Raw genomic sequence first — 21,821 nt, forward strand, 5'->3', positions numbered from 1 at the left:
AGGATTTAGACCGTATCATAGTACTGAGACTGCTCTCCTTAGAGTTACAAATGACCTGCTCTTATCATCTGATCGTGGTTGTATCTCTCTATTAGTTCTATAGGATCTTAGTGCTGCGTTTGACACAATTGACCACAACATTCTTTTGCATAGACTTGAACACTTTGTTAGCATTAATGGAAGTGTATTTGCATGGTTTAAATCGTTCATGTATCGTTTATACGCTTATGTATATGACCGCCATCAGCTCGTAGCAGTGAATGTAGAGGTATCATATCTTTTACAAGTGCAGTATGGAGTACATCAAGGCTCAGTACTAGGGCCGCTACTCTTCACGCTTTATATGTTACCCTTGGGAGATATCATCAGGAAACATGGTGCTAGATTTCACTGTTATGCTGATGATACTCAGTTCTATATTTATTTGCGGCCCGGTGAAACACACCAATTTGAAAAACTAATGGAATGCATAGTATATATACAAACTGGATGACGAGTAAATTCTTACTGGTCAATTCTGAAAAAACAGAGGTGTTAATTATAGGACCTAAAAACTCTGCATGTAATAACCTAGAACACTGTCTAAGACTTGATGGTTGCTCTGTCAATTCTTCGTCATTAGTTAGGAACCTAGGTGTGCTATTTGATCGCAATCTTTCCTCAGAAAGCCACGTTTCTAGCATTTGTAAAACTGCATTTTTCCATCTCAAAAATATATCTAAATTACGGCCTATGCTCTCAATGTCAAATGCAGAAATGTTAATCCATGCATTTATGACCTCAAGGTTAGATTATTGTAATGCTTTATTGGGTGGTTGTTCTGCACGCTTAGTTAACAAACTACAGCTAGTCAAAAATGCAGCAGCAAGAGTCCGGTCCTGTCAACACTGCACTGGCTCCCTATCAAACATCGTATAGATTTTAAAATATTGATTATTACTTATAAAGCCCTAAATGGCTAAGCACCTCAGTATTTGAATGAGCTCCTTTTACATTATAATCCTTTACGTCCGCTACGTTCTCAAAACTCACGCAATTTGATAATACCTAGAATATGAAATACACTGCGGGCGGCAGATCCTTTTCCTATTTGGCGCCTTAACTCTGGAATCTAGATTAAAGACCCATCTCTTTAACCTGGTTTACACATAACAGCATACTAATATGTTTTTAATATCCAAATCCATTAAAGTATTTTTGGCTGCATTAATTAGGTAAACCGGAACTGGGAACACTTCCCATAATACCCAATGTACTTGCTACATCATTAGAAGAATGGCACCTACGCTAATATTAGTCTGTTTCTCTCTTGTTCTGAGGTCACCGTAGCCACCAGATCCAGCCTGTATCCAGTTCAGGGGGTCACTGCAGTCACCCAGATCCAGTGCTTTAAGTGGCCCAAAAGATCATCTGATCATCTGATTCTGATCTTGTTCTTTCAGAATTCAGAGTTTGAAGCCAAGAGGTAAGTTAAGTGTCATTAACTGCATCTGATTTTTATCCAAACCGAGTGTACACTCATAACGAGTTTCACACACCTTCTCCGGCGAGTTGTTGACACTTACAGTGGGAAAAGCGACAAATGCACTATTCACTTGTATATCTTAAGGGTGAATGGGTAATGTAGTTTCTGCTGTCGGTGGGATGAATTAGGAAGCTTGCATTGTGAAGGGCGCTCTGAAAATCGGCAGTGCAGGTTAAAGATTAAAACCTCTATTAAAACAGATGTCCAAATGAGCGTACCGGTACGCTAAAAGAACGTTCTGGGCGCACAGAGAGGTGGCGGTACGCTCAAGAGCTATATTTGGAAGTGGCGGTACTGAGTACCGGTGCGTACCGGCCCACTTAAAGCACTGCCCAGATCCAGTACGTATCCAGATCCAGATCAGCACCTAGAAAGGACATCTACATCTCTGAAAGACAGCGGAGACCAGGACAACTAGAGCCCCAGACAGAGATCCCCTGTAAAGACCTTGTCTCAGATGACCACCAGGATAAGACCACAAGAAACAGATGATTCTTCTGCACAATCTGACTTTGCTGCAGCCTGGAATTGAACTGCTGGTTTCGTCTGGTCAGAGGAGAACTGGCCCCCCAACTGAGCCTGGTTTCTCCCAAGGTTTTTTTTTTCTCCATTCTATCACCAATGGAGTTTCAGTTCCTTGCCGCCGCAGTCGCCTATGGCTTGCTTAGTTAGGGTCACTTCATCTACAGCGATATTATTGACTTGATTGCAAATAAATGCACAGACACTATTTAAACTGAATAGAGATGACATTACTGAATTCAGTGATGAACTACCTTTAACTGCCATTTTGCATTATTGACACACGGTTTTCCTAATGAATGTTGTTCAGTTGGTTTGACGCAATGTATTTTGTTTAAACACTATATAAATAAAGGTGACTTGACTTGAAAGTCTTGTTTTCTCCAAACACAACCCTCATGATGACTGGGAACTCTTGCATTGCATCTATGATGACCAGAAACTCTGGTGGGTCATCCATGGTGGATGTTCTGACGTGGTGGCCATCTTGGGTGCTGATTCTGGCTGTGGCATGGCAGCCATCTTGGGAGCTGACTTGGACATGGCGGGCATTTTAGGTTGTAGACTGGCTTGTGGAGAAGCTCTGAAGCAGTGGCCAAATTGTGGAGAGGTTCTGGAATGGGAAATAATAACAGTGAACTGGCTATCACCAGCGTGGGGCTTGCTGGAGACCATGGTTGGCCAAGCTCCATGGCTACCGAAGCTCCCTAACCACTGCCTTCCCAAAAGACGTTTAAGAGTAGCGTCCTCCTTGACCTCCCATACAGTGAGGGCAACCCACAGACAGAAGAGCAAAATCCAATCATTCAGCAAAAGACCCTCATGGACCACTTTTGACATCTCGGAGTAGTTGATTGAGTCCATAGCAGAAAAAAAGTCTATTAGAACAAAATCTAGGAGGTTGGATTTATTGCCAATGTCAAAATATCTTTGAATATAGTCCTCAAGGGTGAAACTGTCCAGGAGTAGGTGAACAAGGGCTACCACTAGATCCATGTCTCGGTGAGTTGTTCTGTTATGATTTGATTCTGGGCAGGCAAAGAGCAGGCAAGAGAGCAGATCCAAATGCAGCAATTTATTTAAAGGGTAATCCAAGAGTAAAATCCAAAACACAACTAATCGGTCTAAACAAAACCAAGCAGGGAAAACAAAGCACAATGAAACCATGAAGGAAAACAGGGTAAAATCCACAATTACTGACAGAGACAGACTGAGAGAAACACAGCTTTATACAAAGGGGCAAACAAGATAATGATGTAACAAGAGGGGCGTGTTTAATCAGTGTCCATGGCAACTATCAAGGTGGCAGCATGGCAGGGAAACATGAAGTGAACAACACTAGGGACACGGAACACAGGCAGGGATTGTGACACCATCCTTGGTGTATATTTTTTCTTTTTTTTCAGATGAATGCAATCAGAGTTATATTTAGAAATGTCTGGGCTCTTCCAAGCTTCATAATGGCATTGAGTGGGTGTTGAGATTTTGAAGCCCATAGAAGTGCATCCATCCATTATAAAAAGTGCTCCACATGACTGGGGGGTTACTAAAGGCCTTTTCAAGCAAAGCGATGCATTTGTGTAAGAAAAATATCCATATTTAAAACTGTATAAATCTGTAGTGATGTGGCGAGTGAAATGTGTGAATATATTGGACAGAGTTTGTGTAATGCATAAGACAGGAACTTTTCAGAGAACCACATTATTTTTACAGAATGTTCAGTGAGCTGAGGTTCAGAAAGAGTGGGAAGCTTTGTTTCCATTTCTATACAGTTTGGATGATTTTCTGCACCACATAGATATGTATGCTGTGATTGGATGAGCACTAGTTCGCTAGTGACACAGGAAAGGCTGATCAAATGTCAGAGAAATGTCAGGTCCCTTTAGAGAAAAATGAACGCACAGGCGAATAGGTCATCGTGAGTTCACTGTATGAGATGGCAAAGAGGGCAGAGCTTGGCCTCTCCTAACTAATCTGTGACAACGTGGCAAATGCCAAACTTTTAATAGTTCGCTCACAATCTGAGCCAGTCAAAAAAGGCAAAATCTATTTAATTTGTTGCTATCGTGCTAACTCTCTTAAAGGAGAGAAAAACACAAAAACGGAAGGATTCTAAGAAAAGAACATAAAGGTGAGTATTTTAACCTTGTTTTTTTTTTCACATCTGCCAGTCTATCATAGTAACAGATGTTTCATTAAGAATAATGACAGAGAATTGCCCCAAGTTTTTCCAATGAAATTACCCCAGTTTTTCCAATCAAATCTGTCATATTTGAGCTGCTTTTTGTGCAAATTCCAGCACTAAATACCTGGTCATTCAACCAACTTAATGAGATGAATCTTGGGATGTTGGATGAGTACAAATGTCTGTTTGACACTTTTTGAATTATTTTCCTTTACTATCTATAATAGTCTACCAATTCCAAGATCTTTGATCTAGATTTTTTGTAATATTAATGATTTAACTGCTGGATGAGAGCAAAATTTAAACTGAATTGAGCTGGATAATGACATTAATTTTGCAACATTGTCACTGTTATTGAACTGAATTGAATCAACTCTAAACAAAATTGAGCTGAGTAATTTCACTATTGTCTTTTGTATAGCACACCTGAAATTTTATTTAATAATTGACTAATTTTACAGCATTAACACTGTTATTTTCCTGTTTATCATGGATCTATATCCTCTGCTAACTTCCAGCGGATATCTTATTTTTAGGCGCTGCGCAATATCAAGTGATATCAATATCGCCATGGTACAGCAGCAAAGTTCCTTGATTTATTATGCTGGAATGATAGTATAGTTCCCAGCGATATCAGCCTAGAAAATTGTAACTTTTCATTTTCCGTCAGTCTTAGTACATGATATTACTACAGAAGAGTCGAGTTTTTGTCACGCTGTCTGGTCTCTGTTTCCCTGGGTGTCCACTAGTGGTCTCACTTCCCCTTAGGCACCTCACCGTAGGCACTAAATAAAATATCAAAACTGTTTCGTTATTTGTGTGCGAGATGCTAACGGTCTAATCAGATTCAATGATCTATGCTAAGCTACTGCTAAAGTGCTACCACCAGACCCAGAGATCGGCTGAATGGGTTAGAAAAGAGTAAAACACAACTGTTTAACTATAGGGGAGTTGGAAAATGAGCCTATTTTCAAAAATAGTGGAGTGTTCCTTTAATTGCTTGATTAAATTGCTTTAATTGTTCCTTTTTTTTTTTTTTTATTAAGTGAAAATGTTTTAGTTTAAATGTATATTAAATGCAATTATTTGAAATTTGGAAAGAAAAAAAATATATATTTTGAAGAATTTTGGTAACCAAACAAGTCCATTCAAATGTTTGGTTACCGACATTCTTCAGAATATCTTACTTTGTGCTCAATAAAAGAAAGCAACTCATACAGTTTTGGAACAAGATGAGAGTGAATAATTGATGGCAGAATTTATTTTATTTTTTGGATGAACTATCCATTTATTTCATGTTTATCCAGTTATGGTTTTGGAAAGGTTATTTAGCAGTTTGCTTGCATTTTAGTGTGAAAATATAATTTCACTTGACATTCTTTTCCAATAGAAAGGTCTATAATACCCAGAGAAAGCTATCTCACGTTTATCTTAATACACTCAAAAAAATAACTCTTTGAACAAACATAAAAAAATCATGGAAAGGATTTCCACATGATTAATTTACTTTATATCAGTATTATGCAATTCTGTTACTCAAATTTAATGTACTTACGTTGGGTCAACTTAATTTATTAAGGTTGATTCAACTTATTTACTATGGTTGGGAAAGGTTAATTTAATAGTGTCAGCCCAACTAATTTGCAATGTTTTGGACAATGTTTTTAATAATTAAGTTCATTTTACAAAATAAGTTTAAGTAAATGTAACAAACCTTAATAGAGTCAACAAACAACAAATGAGTTAATTGTACCTGAAAATGTTAAATAATGATAACATAAAATTTGAATAATGCCATGTTAGGAATGCTACACCTTTGCATCAGGATCACTGAACAGCTGATTAATATTACTCTCCATTTAGACCTTTCTTTAGTTACAGCTTATCAATTACATCACAAACATATTTGAAACCCAAAGTAAAGTTTCATACTGTTTGTTACTTCGTTTGTTTTGTTTTAAAACTTATCAGAACAACTTCAATGCTTTAAATTGTATTACTCATCTACCTATATAATGGTGCTACACTTCTCCAAGAGGGTGACAGAATAACAATTACCCATAATACACTGCAGAAATCCTCAGCCAATGAGATGCAAGTCTGGGTTGGTTTCATTAATCTGTTACTTTTACACAACAATGTTATGTTGGCTGAACAAATAATTTTTAAGTAAAGCTGACAATAGACACTTTTTTGTTGAATGAACTACATTAAATCAAGTTCACATTGTTATTTTTTTTTTTTTTTTTTTTAAGTAATCATAACATGAACGGATTAAGTAAAATTGGCAAAGGTGAAAGTACATTTTTTTGAGCACTGACTTGGCTGGCGTGTGACCCTGCAGAAATAAACAACCTACTCACTGTAGTTTCCTAATAGGACACAGACAGCATCACTTGTCCTTATGTTAGTTACTTAGTTGTGTGCAGGAGAACTTTGTGTCAGACTCTCTCTCTCTCTGGTCCAGATGTGAACTGCGCCAAGCTGTGAGCATATGTGTGTCACACTGCTGTTTTACAAAGGAAGATATTTTATGATTAAGATGCTTTGCTTGATATGCCATAACTTCATGAATTTAAAGAGACAATTTATAATGGAGAACACAAGCAGAATGAGTTCCTGTGCAAATCGTTCATAAAATAATTATTTCATTTTTCACAGTAAATTGCCACATTTAACACTTTATAACAATTTGCATAGAAACATATTTACAATTCATGAGTTTGTTCTGCTTTTGTAAGAAAATATATATTTCTCCAGTGTATAACATTCTATACGATTCATAATCCAGTATGTGCACAATAATTGTGTCATTTGCCAGCATTATTTTATATGAATAGCCAAAGGCCCATTTATAATGCTCCTGATGTCAGATTATGATGCATTGATTTAAATACATACATTTGTAATACTTTAAATTGTGTCATTTCTGGATATGTTTTTATATATATATATATATATATATATATATATATATATATATATATATATATATATATATATATATATATATACATATATATATATATATATACTGTATATATATATATATATATATATATATATATATATATATATATATATATATATATATATATATATATATATATATATATAGTAATTATTATTAATTACTTTTTTTTATGTGGCTTGCCGAACAAAACACACACTCCAGGAGTCTGAAGAAGTGCCTGGACTATTATAATTCTTTATTCAAGTTTGTACATTTTGTCTGTACAATTAAATTTTTTCCACATTGTATGCACTATTGTTGAGCTGCTTTATGAGGCAATAGGCTATGTGACAAAACTACATTTCCCATCTTTCACAGTGACAGCATTCTCATTATAAAATGACATAGATAAAGTGTTAGTTGCACATCTTTTACTCCTCGTCTTGTTATTGTACTAGTGGAAAAAGAGATAATATGAAATTACCAATGTCCATTTTATTCCAACCAAAACCACAAAGCACATGACATCATAATTAAAACCAAATGTAAAATCCTCCATGGATGACTGGAGGGTAACACATTTCTCTTACCATGAGCAAGCACTTTTTTTTGCGTCTTTGTACAGTTTATCATAGTTAACCTTTAATTAACCTTTACAAAATCCTGATGAACTTTGCTCCACCAGAGAGGAATATATGCTCCAAACATTATATTGAATTATTGATAAAATATAGAAAATGTCAGAACAACAAACACAACAAACTAATCTCAGCTCTGTCTTGAACTCGGGAAAACAGAAACACAAAATAAGACCAGAATGCTAACGAACAAACCTCCAGTGAATGCACAAAGCACCTGCTATTTATTAAAATGATGGAAGGAAAAAACAAAGAAAGTCTATATCTTTCACCTCCTCTGTGGTTTGTGAGACACATTAAATGTAAAGTCTATTGAGAGTCAAGGGAACTGTGATGGGATTTTTTAGGTATTAAAAAAAATATATTTTCTTAAACTACCTTTTTTTTTTTTTATTTGCAGTGCAAATGAGGAGATGAAGCATGGCAAGATGACGAAAGAGAGAGAAAGATGAAGGAAAGGTTGAACAGAGAGAAACTGGAAAAGGAGAACGAGAAAAGAATAAGAATGAGAGTAAAGGTAAGATGAAGTTCAAGCTGACCTTTCATTGACCTTTCATAAGAGTGGCCTACGGGTAAATCCAGCTAATGATGCGTCAGCACCAATGAATCCACAGTATACACACAATACAAACACAGACTTAAACACCCCCTGCAGTACATTACCATCAGCTGTCACCCTCAGTGCACCAGACCTTTGCTTCTGGAAATAAAACGACATGATTTGCTTCTGTATGCAGCATTTTAAGACATCAAAATTTCAAGTTTTATGAATGTGACTAACAAAAATATAAACTATTAACCCCTAAGCATTCCTGTAAAATTTGCCTAAATCTCTGTTCAACATTGGGTTCTTAATAAATTAATAACTGGAATACAAAAAACAAAAAAAAAACTGTTTGGAATGATTTGATTAAACACAGAGCTAGATTTGAACTGAAGTGAAATTGAAATAACTAGTGAAACTCGAAGCACGGGTGGAAAAGCTACACCCAGAATACCTTTGGCCATGCTGTTGGATTCCATCGTTGGGTCAGTGGGAGGATCTTACAACTTTGTATGCATCTTTCATGGAGAAGGCAATCCCATAATGCACTGCAATAAGCTCAATGAAGAATTTGTTCAAGATGGTAGACATCGTGAACATTTAAACTTAGAATTCACACAGTGTCTAAAAATATTGATTTTTTTTTAAATATTCAAACTGTTTATTATTTTGTAAATGACTATTTTAAAGAATATTTTTTCATCAGTTAATGTTAATTTAGTGTCTTTGATATACTATCATAGTTATTATGATCATTTTAATTTTAGTTCAAGTTTTAGTTCTTTTTTTACTATTTTATTTGCTAAAAGTGAGGATATAATTGAGGTTTTGACATCACTTTCACTAGTGAAGTGTTCAGGACTGTGTATGTCAGCCAATCAGTAATGTCCTGACATCATTTTCACTCTTAGTCACCAAAAGGTTTGTAAATGTACACACACACACACACACACACACACACACACACACACACACACACACACACACACACACACACACACACACACACATATATATATATATATATATATATATATATATATATATATATATATATCCAACCAAGCCCCTTCTATTGAGATGAATGGGAATGTTTATGCTAAGCTTTCTCCAGAGATTATAGAATTCCTTGCCACACACAGCCACAGCCATATCACCCTGCTGTCCAGGTACATGGATGGGAGACCTTCTGGGAAAACTAGGTTGCTGTTGGAAGAGGTGTTAGTGAGGCCACCAGGGGGTGCTCACCCTATAGTCTGTGTGGATCCACACACACAAACACACACACACACACACACATACACACATATGCATATACATGATGTTAGCTGGACTGTCTCCTTCACCAGGAAAAACATTCATAATCATCTCAATTACCATTGCACAAGGCATTCATATTTAAAGTCATTACACTCAGACAGATGAGTGATTTCGGTGCTGAGCATTTCACTTGACCTTCTCTGTGATACGACCGTGCCAAATGACCTCAACGATGCACAGTTACAATTGTTCACATACAATAGACACATGCTGCTCAAGAAAGTCACAGAACAAATTAGCTATTGATTTCATTTAAAGCAAATGAAGGGTTGATGCAGAGTAACTGCACGGGAGTGTGCAATGCATATCTGCTGTGTGTGTATGACAGAGGATCTCAATGTGTGGTGCTCAGTGATTTACTGAAAAACTGAGTTAAAGCCTCGGGCTCTCTCCTGCAGAAACAGGCACACGGTACAAATAGTAAATGACACATGGTACAGCGATACAAGAAAATGTTTCAGTGTAGCAGTGAAATGACAGAGAGCTTGGCCATTCATCACATAAATAATATATATTTTAATTAGAATAGAAAAAAAAAATTTAGAAATGAAACAAGGTTTGATAGAGTAACACACATAGCTTGAACAGCATGATAAATGGGCATAATTCTGAGAAACCCCTTATTTTATTTATCCACTGTTCTATTCACAGGTAATTAAAAAAAAAAAACAATTTATAATTTACAGTACAGCAAAGAAGCTATTTACTATTTGATCTAGCCCAGATCAAATACAAAAATGAAAATGATTGCAGCCTTCAATATACAATATATATATATGTACAGTACATAATTAAATTAAATTAAATTAAATTAAATTAAATTAAATTAAATTAAATTAAATTAAATTAAATTAAATTAAATTAATGCATTTAGCAGACACTTTTATCCAAAGCGACTTACAGTGCATTCAGGCTATCAATTTTTGCCTATCATGCGTTCACAACTATTAAAAATATTTTATGCAAAAGATTTCTCTGTGGAATTTAGTGTGCCATGAAGTGCATGTGGTGAGTTTATTAACATATTTAACAGAGCTGCATTTTTAGCCTCATTGCATGTTAATTGTGTTGGAAAAAAAATGACTTCAGATAGTTTTAATACGACTGCAAACAAAATGTATCAAATTCTGTGTGTACTTCTGCTGCACTAAAAAAGTCCATATAGGGTCCAATGTATTGTGTTAATATGAAGAAATGTCCATTTTTTTTTTTTTTTTACAAGTGTTTTGCCTGTATTTTGAATTATGCATTGTATTGTGTTGTATTTTAGGGCTGGAGGACATGTGTGTAAAAAAATAAATAAAAGGAAGAATATTTTGGCAGAAAATCAACAGTACCTTTTCAGTTTTTCTTACTGCCAGTGTGACAAAAACAGATAACTTGTTTTAAACATAAACATCCATCAAAGATTTGCAAATCACATTCAATTTAGCTAAAAGAGACAAAATTTCATCCATATAACACCACAGCACACAGAAGATGATAACATCCAGTTTCAAGGTCAATATAAAATTAAAATGCAGTGATAAAAATAATTCTGTGGTGAAGTAAATACTGCAGAAAATTACATATCACTCAGTTCAAGCTTGTAGAAATTAAGGATTGAACTTATACTTTTCTTGGAATTGTTTGTTATGTTTTATTAGTTAATATTAATGTTATGATACTAGTGTTTCCATCATGCACTGATAATAATTAATTGAATAGGTTGAATTTTTCACTGTTTCTTAGTTGTATTTACAATGTTTAGTACACAGGTTTACAGTAGTTAGTGAATCAAAAAAGTTAATCAAAGAAGACATTTTGTTTTATGTTTTAGGACAAATTTGATGAAAGGTTTTGATCCACTTCAAATGTTGACTATTGTAGTTATATGCTGTTTTGTGACATCTGGAGTTCATATTCTACTCAGAATAACCCATACTGATTGTTACCATAATTTTGTACCATGTATTGAGGTATCTGTGTGCATTTATGTATTAACTATACTTTGTAGACATATTGGGCCATATTTTAATGATCTAAGCACATGGTCTAAAGTGCAAGTCACAGGTGCACTCAAGGTGTGTTCAAATGCACTTTTGCTAGTTAAATGAAGGAAAACAGTCAAACAGGTATGGCACAAACAGTTATGTTGAGGGCAAGACACAAGCGTATTCCGAGAGCATGCGTGGGTCATCGATCAGCGAACAATATCCAAAGGGCTTGACAAGAGGGGTAATCCGAGTACACAAGCAATAGTCCAGGAAGAGGCAAACAGAGTCCAAACGGCAAGACAATAGAGAAAAATCCAAAAAGGCAAGGCAAGGCAAGTTTATTTATATAGCACATTTCATACACAATGGTAATTCAAAGTACTTTACGTGAAAGAAAGTAAAATAATAATGAAGAAAAATAATCACAAAAATAAAACAGAAATAAAAACAGGCAAAAGATCAAGGCAGGCAGCAAACTATCAGAGGAGAGATAAATGGGCAAGGAACGACTGGTGCTGTGGCCGAAACCGCTCCCTATCCACTATATAGTGCACTATATGGGGTAAGAGCCATTTTGTAGTGCTGTCCGAAATCTGAGTGAACTACTTCATTCCCTACATTGTCCACTACTTTTTACCCACAATTAATTCTGATTTCGAGTGTACAACCGATGTACACTCGCTGAAGCACTATTTCCCACAATCCAATGCGGAGTAGCGTCGAGCTGGAAGCGAGAGCGGGAGCGAGCGAGTTTGAATGAGAGATGAAGTTTACATCTTTATTATTTCTGTTTTAACGTTTTTCCTACATTATTTATATTAAAATATGTTATGTAGGCAACAACCCAGTTTAATATTTGACTAATTTACAGAGGTGGCATCGTTGTTAACTTACAAAAATGATGATAATTTGGTGGATAATTATTTTTTTTTCATTAATAACAGGTAGTGTATTCTGATGTAAAATTAACGGTCGCCTGAGGAAGCTCTACAACCATCTTATCTGAGCTCAAAACGCTGCTTGAGCGAGTGTCAAGATACTAAAAATAATAAATCAAAAATTATTAAAGTGTTTATGTGTGTTTATTTTTGTTCTCAGTACGTTATTTTAATAGCATTTACTGATTATGAACATAAAAGCATTAAAAAAATATATTATATAGCATCGATGAAACCACAGAGCTGACGCGGAGGTATGTATAACTGCAATATAAAGTAATTTTGAGTATTATTGCTATTAGTATTTCTTTCTAAAATTAGGTACATGTAATATAAGAGTACATATGGCAATGTTTTTGCAACAGCTCCAAGTCTCACACGCAGTGTAGGCTATACGTCACTGTCCGAATCCGTTCACTTATTTATTTGTTCACTCCTTCCTGATATAGTGAACTCAACTGCCATACACTATATAGGGATTAGTGAATGAGTGAGCGATTTCAGACACAGCATGGGAAACAGGAAACCAGGAAGTGCTTGGTAAGGTAGCTAGGCTAAACAATACTCAGCAGTGTGTGAGGGGAATTCTAATGCTTATAAAGCGTGTCTGATGATTGTGCTGTATGTGTGTGTGTGTGTGTGTATGTGTGATTGGTCTCATGTGCATGGTGTGATTGTTATCAGGTGAATGTGATTGGTGCAATGGATCATGGGAAATGTAGTCCAGGGTGTTATACCTTCTAAGATAATGGGCCCTATTATACACCTGGCGCAATGCGGCAAGTGTTATTGCTAGTTTCAGCCCAACACAGTTCTCATTTCCCCTTTCTGCACCATGTTATTTAAATAGCTAATGCTGTCATGATCCAGTCGTTGAACTTCTATTTATTCTTCACCAAAGATCATCATCCACAACACAGACTCTCACACTACACAGTACACCCTGGACTACATTTCCCATGATCCATTGCACCAATCACATTCACCTGATAACAATCACACCATGCACCTGAGACCAATCACACACACACACACACACACCTAATCGGTTCAGCATTTCAATAAATGGGTACTGAAAGTTATTCTGCACTAAAACAACTGCTGGGTTGTTGTTTTTTGTATTTTAACTCAGCCTGTTGGGACATTTTATTGGGTTATTTAAAAAAATAATTTCATTTTCACTGTCCACACAAATGATGACCCCCCTCACAATTACATACCTACCCAAACTTCAGGAACTGAAGAGTATTCATATAGTTTTTCTACCTTTGATTTTCACCGCAATGTCCGAACTGTCCTGAGCGTGTCCTCAACAGCTACTGCCTGAACCGTCTTCTTCTTGCTTTATGGTGGATCGAAGATTTATAAGTGCATTACTGCCACCTATCTCTCAAATGGATCATTGACACTCTATCGATTGCCTTGCTTTGCCTTATAAGTATGCAATCCGCCATAAAGCATGAAGAAGAAGATGTGCACTCGTGATGAAAATCAGAGGTAAAAAAAAAAGTGTTCAGATTCTTGCACAGACTAATCATTTTTTGTCTTTACACATCAATGTATCGCCACAAGCTGCAAGGTTTAATTTAGTTTTGTATGTGTATGTTTATTTGACTCTCAAAGCCGTGATTCCCATTCACTTCCATTATAAAACTGAATGACTGCAACGGTTTGAGTTAAAAATCTTAATTTGTGTTCTACTGAAGAAACAAAGTCACCTACATCTTGGATGCCCTGGGGGTAAGCAGGTAAACTTTTTAAACATTTTTGGGTGAACTATCCCTTTAAGGTTTGTATTACATTGTATTCCTATCAACTTATTACTGTACAGATAGAAAAACATGAAACTGTAGTCTCACATTTTTCCTTTTTTGTTTAAAAGTGCATTGCAGCTAACGTCTTGTCTAAACTTGTCTACACCGGATCTACAGTAGATGCCACCATGGAATTTCAGCCTGACCAGCAGGGGTGTTTGAGGAATTAACTTACAGAACTTATATTATTGCACTGTTTGGCTACTGTGAGCAGAGTGCAGAATTTTCATAACAAGCAACCATAATTTTTTTTAAGTAATTTGCGTTACTTTATCAAAGTTGTTTATTTTAAGCGGACTTGGCAACTCTGGTGTCTACGTCTGGAAAATGTCTGTGGTGGTATTACATTTCTGTGAACTCCAGTGACTACAATAGGAGCGCTATTGTTCTAGTGCACTAGCGAACGCAGCTCTGGTCATACAATGCGTTTGATGGATTGAAATGTAAATGTCAGACACAAAATTGCAGAAGGTGAAGCTGTTTTTTGATATTTTTCAAAATAACTTTTCAAACATTAATATAATTGTCATTTAATGAACTGGAACAGTTGATAGCAGTTTTATTTTATTTGTTTCCCCACATTCCCATATCTCCCAAAAATCAACTCAGCAATTGGGTTCCAAAATAACCAAGAAGGGGTTGTGTTAACCTAGAATTAATTTTATAGAATTAGATGTAATGCCTTGTTAAAATACTGCTATAGACTGACCATAGGTCCAGGATTATTATTATTATTATTATTTTATTAAACCTGTAGAAAGACACAAAAACAATTTGTGGAGGCACTGCTGAGGTTGTAGGACATATTCAGAAATGGTAATAAAATGCAACGATAAACAGAAATAAAATATATTTTCAGTCTGGCAAAAAACTAGAATAATTGGGACATTTGATATGAGGAACCATGTCAAATCTGCTAGGTGTTACCATGGAAAGAAAGTAAATAGTTTCACATGACAATTTTTTGAACCACGTGTTTCATAAACCCAGAAATCCTGTGAATGTTAACTGGTTAATAACTCACATAACTAAGGATGCCATAAAAAGCAGAATTAATTTAGCAGCCTTATTGGGAAATGCTCAAATCACTAATCCTGTTATTAGTGCAGTCTTATTTCAATCTTGTCATTTAATTAACAAGTGTATGATGTTCCAAATAATATTTTCAGACACAGAAAAACATCCTTATTTGAAGAAAAGATGAACACATGTAAACAATGACCATTAAAGTAAATAAATCAGTAAAAGCAATTTAATAGTTTTGTGTTTCAGCTTCAGGTATTTCAGAAATTAATTATTTTTAATTGCCACACTGAAGGCACAAATATACACTAACATACTAACTAGGAGAATTTTATCTTCATCAGCTAATAAAAGTGCTGCATTCAAATTATATTTTTCATTTGCTCGCGCACAGATTTTCTGGTATCCAGAGTGAATGAGAGCAGCTTTATTCTACCTTTTTCTTTCCCCCCCAGAAACAGCCAATCAGGGAATGTCATTATTGCATCAAATGGATATTTTCGCTTTCAGAGAATGACAATTTTATTTTTATTTTCAGAATTGTATGATATAAGGCAAAAAGTCAGAATTTTGAAATATCAACTCAAAATTACCTTTATTTTTTAATTCCATGGCTTCCATAGACTGCTACTTTAAAGCTGTAATTTTCTGCCATCAGATAGGCTCCGCCCACAAAAAAACGTCATCACTGTTTGCTCTGAAAACTCAGAAATTGGTCTGTTCACTGGAGACTCACTCTGATCGAATCATTTGAATAACTGACTTGTTTACTCAAGAACAGTTACAGTCCGATTTGTGAATTAATCACAAAATAATTTAACAGATTCATTGAAAAGAATCAGCTCATTTGCGAATCAGACACCACTCTTGTGTCTTGCAGTGGGTGACGATTTCTCCATATCAAAATAAAGAGGAACAACATGTTTTGTTAAAGTTATGCAGTTTGTTAAGGTTATTATTATTAGATTTTTGGGTAACACTTTAGAATAAGGTGCACTGTGAATTAGCATGAACTAACAATGAATAACTGTATTTTCATTAACTAACATTAACGAAGATGAATAAATACAGTAATAAATGTATTATTCATTGTTTGTTCATGTTAATTAATACATTAACTAACATTAACTAATAGAACCTTATTCTAAAGTGTTACCGATTTTTGTCAATTATGCTTCCTTATCACTTTTTTATTTTATTTATATCTGTCATTTAAATGTTCTGTTTAGACAATACAAAGATGCCGAACTTGACGACAAACTCGTTCATGCTCCATCCTGCTGTTTATGAATTTGAATAAGCTTTCACACTGCAGCATTCTTCTCTCTGACCTGAAAAAGCACCACTGTGAACAGCCATCTTAAAATCAACCACCTGCATTCTGACACCACAATCTGTAGTATCTCCTATTGATAAAAAGAGAGGCGATTCAGAGAAGGTGAAAGCGACATTTTCTAGTGGAATGATAAAGCACATCCTTGCTTTGAACTGCAATCGGTGATATCTACATGCATCTGCTGTGCTACTCCAAAGATAAGACAGCACTCAGGAAGATGCTAATTTGATGCCACTTTACTGATGATAGATAGATGATCATGTGCCTAGAATCTGCTTTTTTTTTTTTTCTAGAGATCTCATCCTTTCAATCACTCACTCTCTCTCTCTCTCTTCCCCCTGTATTGTGTTTCATTTAGGCAGTGGAAGCCTCTGCTGTGGTGAGGACAGATGAGAATCCGAGGGAAACATGGGCCAAGGTGACCCATATAAATGAGAGTGTACATTCTGGGTTTAAATGAGAGTTGGCTTACTGGGTTTGACATTTTAAAAGTCAACTTGAAACACACAACCCATTTACTTTCAGTAATTTGATGTACTACAGAGTAAAACCAGAAATAAAGTTGCGTGGGATTTGAATTTATCCATTGGGAATTGAGTGTGAGAAGTGTGTGTCTCATGACAGAATGGAGCCAAACAAGGAGCTGTTTGGATGGCGCATGTAGCCTAGACTTTAATTCTGCTATGTTTGCTAATTCAAATCAGGGATGTTTTTGATCCAAAACCCCCGACTCCTGTATTTCATGTGACTACTCGTTTTGGAGTCATGTGGTTGGAGAGGAAGGGTTGATAAAAGTGAAGGAATTTTGTGACATCATCCGGAAAATAAATAAATAAATAAATAAAAGCTGTTTCGGAGGTTAGGGTTACATTGTTTTTTCATTGGAATATTGCATGCAAGTAATTTATGCACAATAAAGGAGTTTCTTTCTTATGTTGAACACAAAAGAAGATATTTTTAAGAATGTGTGTAACCAAACAGTTGCTGGTAGCCATTGACTTCCATAGTATTTTATTTTCCATGTTATGGATTTCAGTGGCTACTTTCAACTGTTTGGTTATCAGCATTCTTCAAAGAATTGTATTTTGTGTTCAACAGAAGAAAGAAACTCATACAGGTTTTGGAACAAATTGAGCATGACTAAACGATGACAGAATTTAAATTTTTGGGTGAACTTTCCCTTTAAGGAAAAACAAGTGTAACTCCAAGGCTCCAATTTGTTTGTGATTATTTGGAAATGGATTAAGCATAAGGAATTTTTTTTATTATGTTTTACTCAAAATTTCTACCCAGTATTTGAAATTTTTTATTTAATATTTAATTATTTATTTAAATGAAAACTGTATTTATTATCAAATATTTTAGTGCTTAGTATAAAAAGATTATTATATTCATTATAAACATTCCCATGGATTCATAATATTTTATTATTTTCCATTTCCAGGTCTAGAAATCACAGTTTTAAATGTAGGCATCCTCAAATATTTGGATTTCCAAGACTCTGGGAATCCTGGATCTTTTGGATTGTTTTGTCTTGATTTAAACATTTGAAGTAATCTTGAGGCCCCCTAGTGGGCCCCGGTCATCTGGTTGAGAGCAATTGTGTATTATGACTGTGGTGACATTCACAATAAAATTAAATGTCTTACATGTCTTACACTTGTTAAAATTGTTTGATTTAGTCTAACAAATAGTGCTATTATTTCGGCTACCCATCATAAGAAAAGGAACCATCTAAAAGAAAGTCAGAAGTATGTATAATATTTCATGGATTTTATAGTAGGTGCAACAAACCGTTTTTTAAAGACAGAGTTATGAAGTGGTGCTCGCCTAGCCCCTGACTGCAACACGAAACAACAGCCCAGATGGGCCAAGTATCTGCAAGATAGTGACATGCAAATGTCTCTCTGAATAAACATATTTCAATGTGCTTGGCATAGTAACATAACTAATGGAATCCAGTCTGTATTCAGCACACATCGACAATTAATCACAAAGCTTTTCTCCCAACCCCAACCTCTATATGCCATGATGGATACCTCATGTTGGTCCCCATCTACAGACTATAAATCCACCTTATCAGCAAATTCCAGTTCACATCTACCTCTGTTTTCCTTCTCTTTTCTCTTTTTACTGTCATGTTTACAAATTCAATATAAAACCGTTTTTGTTCTGTGCTTCCTTTACAACAGATGTTGGCAGTCTTCACTGATGTTGATGCAATTATAGGCAAGCTGTTTGAAATAAACAATTCAAACATGGTGCTGGAAACGATTTAGCAATTATGTGTACTAAGTTGTGTGCTTGCCAAACAGCAGATACAGCACGTCATGGGATGTCCCCTAACCCAGATATTCCAGCACTGCAATAAGACAGTTGCAATAAGAGGCAGGTGGATTACACCCTCAATTTTTTAAGAATTTATGAACTTATCTATAGCTAGTTTTCATATCTGTAGTACATTGATATGTGTGACATCACTAATTGTATGTGGTTATGTGGTCTCCCTGTTTAGCCTTGTCTATGTATCACAACCGTGTGATGTGTATGCGTGGTTAATAAGCCCACAGAATATGAAGCAGAACTCTTTGCCAGTTTGTTTATACTGCACGAGTCAACATGGTATCAGAAGTAAACTACAACTACAACAATATCTCCATTACTGCAACTCATGGAGTTAAACCACTTCGAACACAAGCTTTCATTCTCCTCAACCTTACAGGTCCCGGAGCCACCGAACGTGAACGGTCATTTGTTTATGAACAAGAGGTGAGAGTTCATGACCAACCTAACAAAACAAAAATAACAAAAAACTGTACAGCACCGTACACATATATGGCAAACCAGTGGAACTAAAAGTAGACACCGGAGCCAAGTATAATGTATGGGATATAGACACTTCTCAGCACCTGCGAAAAGGGGAAGACCTTAATATGTCAAACACAACAAAGCTAATAGCATTCAGTGGCAGCAGGTTGCACACACTTGGCACAGTCACACTAGCATGTTGTCTATCCAGCCAGACCTACGACCTGCTGTTTTATGTCATCAAAAGCTCTGCACAGCCACTACTGGGTTTACCTGATTGTCTACGCATGGGACTTCTTACACTTACCAAGGAAGTCCACCATCTGAACACATCCAGCCAGGATGAATTTACAAACAGAATTCTCACCAAATATGCTGACCTTTTCAACGATGAGGTTGGAAGACTACCTGTCACATATTCCATGAAAATTGACCTCACCGTACCTCCTGTTGTCCAACCAGCAAGACACATTCCAGTCACCATGCAAGACAATGTGAAAAAGGAACTTCAACGAATGACAGATCTTGGTGTCATAACGCCAATTTCCAAACCAAGTGAGTAAGTGACTTCCGTTGCTGCTCATAAAAAAGACTCTAAAAACATCCAAATTTGTATAGACCCTACAGACCTGAACACAGCTATTCAAAGACCCCATCACCCAATGAGAACAGTCGAGGAAGTTGCAGCCAAGATGTCAAATTCCACCATATTTTCTGTGCTATGTGCTAAAAATACATTTTGGCAAATATCCTTAGACCGCAAATCATCACTACTCACAACTTTCAGCACCTAGAAAGAGTGCTTGAGCGGGCGAGAGAATTAAATCTCAGGCTAAATACACTTAAATGCAAATTCAGACTGAACGAGGTGAGCTATGTGGGCCATGTCTTCAGCAGTGATGGCCTGCATGCTGATCCATCAAAGATCAAAGCCATCAGTGAAATGCTAGAACCCACAAACACAGCTGCTGAGATTACTTGGCATGGTCAACTACATGAGCAAGTTTATCCCTAACCTCAGTGACATAGCTGCCCCACTTCGCCAGCTTGCAAACAAAGACACGGCATGGTGCTGGCTGCAGCAGCACCATCATGTTTTCGACACCTTAAAAAAATGCCTCAAATGCCCTCCTGTCCTGTTGTATTACAATGTCGACAAGCCTGTCACTTTAACATGTGACTCCTCACAGTTCGGTTTAGGGGCGGCTTGCCTTCAGGATAATAAGCGTATCGCTTACGGGTAACGGGTCCTAACACAAACTGAAATGTGCTATGCGCAAATAGAAAAAGAGGTCCTCGCTATTGTTTTTGCTTGCATCATGTTCAATGATTACATCTACGGGACACCAGTAACTAGCTGACCATCAGCCACCTGACCACCAGCCTTTGGTGACAATCACCAACCATCTGACACAAAGAACTCCTGCTTGGCTCCAACGAATGTTGCTTCAGCTCCAATTATACAATATAACCCTTGTCTACAAAAAAGGAAAGCACATGTACATAGCAGACACCTTGTCATGGGCACCACAAACATCTGCACATGAACATTCCATGGAAGAATACACCTTTGAGGTAATGAATGTTTGCAATGTCTCACTATCGCGCATGGATGAACATAAATGCCACAAAGACAATGATGTCACACTACAAATGCTTGTTAACACAATAAGGCAAGGATGGTCAACTCCACAGTCTTCCCCCAGCAATGTGACCATTTCACCAATATAGACATGAACTGATCACAGATAATGAACTTGTGTGGAAAGGCCACAAAGTGATCATCCTAGAAACACTTAGACTGGAATACATGCAAATTGTGCATAGGGGTCATCCTGGAGCCGAATCTACCAAACAACATGCACGTGGCATATTCTTTTGGCCTACCATGACAAAAAAACATTGGTACTTACATCACATCTTGTGCCACATGCAACAGCACCAAACCCCACCAACAAAAAGAACCCCTTCAGCTGCACTCAGTTCCAAGCCTGGCATGGTCAAGAGTAGCAGCTGACATCTTCGAATGGAACAGTCACCAAATCTTGGGGCTTGTCGACTCGTATTTGGGCTGGTACAAGATTGATCAGCTCCAGAATTTGACCTTATCATGTGTCATTCAAAAGCTAAAGAGACATTTTTCTGTTCATGGATCACCTCACACCCTCATCACCGACAATGTGGCAGAACCTGATTTTACCAAGTGATACATGTTCCTGGGACAACATCTTTGTTGACC

This window comes from Carassius gibelio, chromosome A18 (genome assembly GCF_023724105.1).
Source record: "Carassius gibelio isolate Cgi1373 ecotype wild population from Czech Republic chromosome A18, carGib1.2-hapl.c, whole genome shotgun sequence".
NCBI classification, from domain to species: Eukaryota; Metazoa; Chordata; class Actinopteri; order Cypriniformes; family Cyprinidae; genus Carassius; species Carassius gibelio.